The 6,000-nt window shown below is 47.4% G+C and overlaps 1 protein-coding gene across 7 annotated transcripts in view; it reads right to left on the reverse strand.

Annotated features, from left to right (window-relative positions):
* CNOT1 (CCR4-NOT transcription complex subunit 1) overlaps nt 1-4,384 on the reverse strand; it is a 116,904-nt gene extending 112,520 nt beyond the window's left edge. For 4 of the 7 annotated variants that reach the window (XM_053603056.1, XM_053603031.1, XM_053603038.1 and 1 more), the window contains exon 1: nt 4,237-4,378. The gene's annotated coding sequence lies outside the window, so the exon portion shown is untranslated. Of the gene's footprint in view, nt 1-4,236 lie in introns of all 7 variants that reach the window. The other 3 variants (XM_053603062.1, XM_053603046.1, XM_053603021.1) reach the window with 2 other exon arrangements.
* Nucleotides 4,385-6,000: the final 1,616 nt, after the last annotated feature.

The following is a 6,000-nucleotide window of genomic DNA, read 5'->3' on the forward strand; positions in this document are numbered from 1 at the left end:
CACAGAGGAGGCCTAGCAAATTAACTGAACTCAAGGGTGGAAATCCTTATCTATAGCCAGATGGTCAGAAGCACAGGTAAAACAAAATGGGGGGGCAGTCTTGTGCAACCGAGCCGTCAATCTGTGGGATCTGACACTATCTCGAGGTAGCTAATGTCAGAAGTGAACTGAATTGGAGGACACCCATCAGGTATTCACTGCAGAGCTGCTCACTTGATGTGTAGGGAAAAAACCCACACATGATGTCAAAAGCATGTTGTGAGGATACAATGAAAGAAAACTGAGTTTATTACTATATTCTCAGAGCCTCCTATAGACAGTTTATAACATCTCATTCAACATTTTAGGAATGGCTTTTTTTTTTGCAAGTGACAAGAGTCTCACTTTATCGTCCTCAGTAGAGTGCCATGGTGTTACAGCTCACAGCAACCTCCAACTCCTCAGCATAGGTGATTCTCCTGCTTCAGCCTCCCCAGTAGCTGGGACTACAGGCGCACACCACAACACCCTGCTATTTTTCATTGCAGTTTGGCTGGGGCCGGGTTCGAACCTGCCACCCTCAGTATAGAGGACCAGCGTCCTGCCCACTGAGCCACAGGCGCCACTCTAGGAATGTCCTTCTAACATCTGTCACAAACTTAACCAACACGTTTATCTGAGCTTTCCAGAATTAAAGACAGATATGTTATTTCCTAAATCTACACTCGGCATTCCCAAAGACTGCTTTTTTGTCAAATGTCTACACAGGGCTGCAGAGTAGGTCTACGCCTCTAAGCAGTGCCTTCTCAAACACTATTTTTCAGTGAACGTTTTATGTGCTCTGCTACATTCTTGCAAATTTGTGTGTAAAATACGTTAAAAAGGTTTTGAGCCCATTTTAGCTTTGAAACGTGCTTCTTAAAAATCGTGGGCAAACAGAAAAAGAATTCCTTTAAAGTTTTAAAATAAGATTCTCAGGTAAGATGCCATTCTGAAACTCCCCAGCAGGAAATTTAGTTTGGTCAGAGGGTCCTTTAATAAGTGCTTCAGCTGACACTTCTGTGTGACTTGAAAAGTTAGTCTTGCTCTTTTATAAAAGAACATACCAAGTTCATAAAATACAGCATTCAAAATGGCAGGCTACTATTTTTAATTCAATAAACATAACAAACATTTTACAAAAAATTAGTCTTAAAATATGAGAGCATTCAATTAGAATTACTGGGAAGAGGCTCGGTGCAGTGGCTCACGCCCGTAAGGTTAACAGTGTGAGAGGCAGAGGCAGGAGGATCACTTGAGGCAAGGAGTTCCAGACTAGCCTGAGCAAGAGGGAGAACCCTGTCTCCACAAAAACAGAAAAATTAGCCAGCTGTGGTGGTATGGGCCTGTAGTCCCAGGAACACTGGGGGCTGAGGCAGGAGGATGGCTTGAGCCCAGGAGTTTGAGGATGCAGTGAGCTATGTATGATGATGCCACTGCACTCTAGCCTGAAACTATCTCAAAAAAAAAAAAGAAAAGAAAAGAAAATCTAATGGGAATAAATTCTCTTCCATGGAATTGAGATTTGTTTGTTACCTTGTAAGAGTCAAATAATCAAGGTCATAAATTTAAGCTAGTTGAAAAGTGTCTCATAACTAGATCTGACTATAACCAAAACATACTTTAGAAAAAGTTTTAACATGCAAAGATAATTTGAGATTAGGTTATAAAGCAAGCTCTGGAGAGACAGAAGGCATTTCCTTTTCTGTTTTCACATACTTTTTTTTTAATGACTTAACTCCAAATAAGGTTGTCACAGTACTTGGCTTGACAAGATCTATGTTAAAGAGACCAGGACTTAAACCCCCAGTAGAAAATTCAGAGACCAAGAAAAAACAAAACCAAGCCGGATGCATTCAAGTGAGTTAGGAATCCAGAAGAGCATATTTCAGTTCTGTTCCACCACCAAACCCTGCCTTAAAACTTCTAAGATTACAATCTTAGGTTAAGAAAAAGAAATACTTTCTGTTAGAAATGGTCAAGTCTGGCTCAGCGCCTGTAGCTCAAGAAGCTAAGGTGCCAGCCACATACACCAGAGCTGGTGGGTTCAAATCCAGCCCAGGCCTGCCAAACAACAACAACTACAACCAAAAAAAAAAAAAAAAAAAAAAAAGCCGGGTGCTGTGGTGGACACCTGTAGTCCCAGCTACTTGGGAGGCTGAGGCAAGAGAATCACTTAAACCCAGGAGTTGAAGATTGCTGGGAGCTGTGACGCCATAGCACTCTACCCAGGGCAACAGCTTGAGGCTCTGCCTCAAAAAAAAAAAAAAAAAGAAAAAGAAAAGAAAAGAAAGAAAGAAGAGAAATGGTCAAGTCTTTGTGCCTCAATTCTTTTTTTTTTTTTTTTTCCGTTGAGACAGAATCTCACTTTATTGCCCTCGGCCACGGTGTCACACAGCTCACAGCAATCTCCAACTCCTGGGCTTAGGCGATTCTCTTGCCTCAGCCTCCCGAGTAGCTAGGACCACAGATGCCCACCACAACACCCTGTTATTTTTTGTTGCAGTTTGGCCAGGGCCGGGTTTGAACCCGCCACCCTTGGTATAGGAGACTGGCATCCTACCCACTGAGCCACAGGCGCTGCCTTGTGCCCCAATTCTAAACTTAAGTTTAATCTAATGGACTTGTGACCCACACTTGTTGAAAAGGGACCAACTCCCCAAACAAGTTTTACCAACATGCCATCATTTCAGTCAAAACACAGGCAGCCACCTAAAACTTCATGTATCATCACCCCATTTTCTCCTTAAACAAGGTAACAATTTGCAATGCCCTAAAATATAAGATATATAGTAACAGTTTAAATAATTATCATCAGCTAAAATACTGTGCTGCCAATTTTTGAAAGGGTAGGAATGCCAATCTAGACAGTGGATCATTAAAGTATTAAACCCAAGTATCTCTACAAAAACAATTTGTTCTTCATCTGTTTGACCTACTTCCTAGTATTTTACTTGCTCTCCCCCACTTTTCATCCATATATCCTGTACCTTATTCTTATCAAAAGGACTGTCATAAGGAAAATGTCCAGAATTTTTTCAAACAAAGTATAATTATATTTACTCAATTACTGCCCGTTTAAAAAAAAAACAAAAAAACAAGTAGTCATAGACGATCAAATTGTAGAGAAATCGGCAAGGAGATTAAGCATCGTTACTGTTTTCAAGAAGAAAACAGACTTCATCAGCGTACTAAGAAAAGTGACAGCTGTTTGGGTGACTTCAGGAAAAAGTGTACTTCTCATAAAAGTTTATTTTAAATACTAAACTTTCAAATGCACAGGTACCAAGTATTTTCTTTTCTAACCTACAAAGCTTACTGTTCATGGGAGTAATATCTGAGAGCCTGGTTGGGTGAATTCTGCAGGGAGAGTGGTACTGAAAAAGCATATAATTTATCTGTTTGGCCTTAAGTAACCTCTACAAGACCTGCAGCAAATCCCACCAAGCCTTAAGGCCTGCAACTGCTCGACTCACTAGCGGGGTCACTTCCCCTAGGTGAGCAAAAGCGCCACTACTGCACAGACAGCGGACCGAGAAAGCGGGGGGCCAACTTCGGAGAAAGTGTGAGCGCCCCAGCGCGCGAAAGGAACAAAACCGGTGGCAAGTAGTAATAGAAATACTCGCTCCTGCCCGCCTTTCCCTACTGACGGACACCCGAAACAAGGAGGGATCTGACAACGTGCTGGAGGCGGAGAGGAGGGAAGAGAGCGGCAGCTCCAGGTACACAGAAAACAATTAGCAGCCCGCAACAACTCCAAACACAGTCCCCAGCCGGAGGGGCTAGGCCTCGGGAGCCGATGCCCACTGCACCCACCGGGAGCCCAGAGAGAAAGGAACAGTTGAGGAGCTCGTGGGGTTTGAGGAATGTGCAGCCCGCGCGAAGCAAGCTCAGCAGCCCGAATTGCCGCCACCGCCGCCCTCCGAGCCTCCAGGCCCCGGCTGGGACCGCCCAGGGGCTTGCCCCGCGCTCTGCCCTCCACTTCCTGGAGCCTTCGCGCCGGCCTCTGCTCTTCGGAGCGCGAAGCCTCCGCGAGCCTGGGAAGGTAGGCGGCCTCCTCCCGCCTCGCCCAACTTCCCAGTCCCAGCTGCCTTCACTCCCCAGAGCTCCGGGAAACGCTTCCAATGGCCCTGAGTCCACCCTCGTTCCTCCTCCCACCGGCACTCGCGTCCCTAAGCTGACACCACCGGGCCAACCCAGCCCCTGACTCCAGCTCACCTCACTTCAGGCGGCTCCGGCAGCGCTGGACACAGGAAACTCCTGGGTCCCCGACTCCGGCTCTCCTCAACCCCCTGTTCGGTTAACTCCGCTTGTTTCTCTACAAAATGGCGCCGGAGGTCGCGCGCTCACGTCGCGGCCTTTCCCCTCCCCGTTCCCATTTCTTCATTTGCTGTCCGCTCGAGGAGGATAGCTCCAGCACCAGCCAATGGCCGCATCACGCCCGTAACTCCCGCCCAATCACCGACAGGTGCCCGCGGATTTAAACCAATCACACACTATCACTTGCAGAAGTCTAGGAAGAAACCAGGCTCCCTGCTAGCAACTACCAATCCAGACTCCTACTTCGCGGGCTTTGGCCAATTGCCGCTCACCAGCCCCTAGGGACTGAAGTCCGAGACCTCGCGCCTGCGCTCGAGGCGAGAGCCAAGCGGGAGACGCTCATAACTTGGATTGGGGCTTCACGGACTCCCACCTGCCCTCGAGGTCTTCAACCGATGGGGACCTGGCATAGCCTCTGAGAAACAATAATGGAAGGGGCCCGTAACTCCTTGCCGCCCTGCGCGGGAACTACTTTCAGTTAGAGTGAAGCAAGCTTCCTCCACTTTCCTTCCTCTTTGAAATATCACAGTCCAGTAGACTGCGGGGATTCCCCATCGAAACATTCCCCTCCCCTCCATCCCTTTGGCGGGGAATGCCAGCCAGAAAGAAAGCACTCCAGCCAGGCTGTGACTAGAGTTGGGGCGCTTTGCATCCTGGGATATGTAGTTGCGCCCCTGCCCTCAATCCGGTCGCAAAAGCGACGCGTTTTCTTCGTCACTGGCTGCGCCCTTGGTGGAGCGGTGCTTGCCGGGGAATGCAGTCTTGCAGGATCACAACTGATCCTAGCTTACTTCGCTTTGGTCAAAATTTCTCTTAACATTTCTGCCTATGGAAGGGATACCTTACAGAGAGGTATGAAACTAAAGTTCTCTTCTTAGCCTAGTGTAAGAGAGAATACCCATGCCCTTTACTCTCGAGAGAGTAAGCATAGAGATGTCTTTTGCTACGATTTATCTCTAGTAGTCTAAGATTTTATGATCACCTGTTCCCAAAGAAGCTCTTTCTACCTTTTGAAAAAACCTATCCCCTTCCTCAACTCGTCATCAGGCTTGGCTCAATTGCTTCTCGCCTGGCCAGCTGTCTCATACCAATTTTGTGCCTAAAAATACACCGTGGGTTTCTGCGTTTTCAGTTTTTTGTTTGTTTTTGTTTTGAGACAGTCTTACTCTGTTGCCCAGGCTAGAGTGCCGTCGCGTCTTCCTGGCTCACAGCAACCTCAAATTCCTGGGTTCAGATGATACTCCTGCCCCTCCAGCCTCTGGAGGAGCCAGGACTACAGGCACCTACCACATCACCCAGCTATTTTTTTCTATTTTATCTATTTTTATCTACAGAGTCTCACTCTTGCTTAGGCTGATTTGAGCTCAGGGATCCTCCTGCCTTGGCCTCCCAGACTGCTAGAATTATAGGCATTAGCCACTATGCCTGGCCGGTCTTTGCTGCTTTAAACTGAGGGTGCTGGCTCGGCGCCTGTGGCTCAAGCGGCTAAGGCGCCAGCTACGTACACCTGAGCTGGCGGGTTCAAATCCAGCCTGGGCCCGCCAAACAACAATGACGGCTGCAACCAAAATATAGCCGGGCTTTGTGGCGGGCACCTGTAGTCCCAGCTACTTGGGAGGCGGAGACAGGAGACTCACTTGAGCCCAGGAGTTTGAGGTTGCT

This window comes from Nycticebus coucang, chromosome 2 (genome assembly GCF_027406575.1).
Source record: "Nycticebus coucang isolate mNycCou1 chromosome 2, mNycCou1.pri, whole genome shotgun sequence".
NCBI classification, from domain to species: Eukaryota; Metazoa; Chordata; class Mammalia; order Primates; family Lorisidae; genus Nycticebus; species Nycticebus coucang.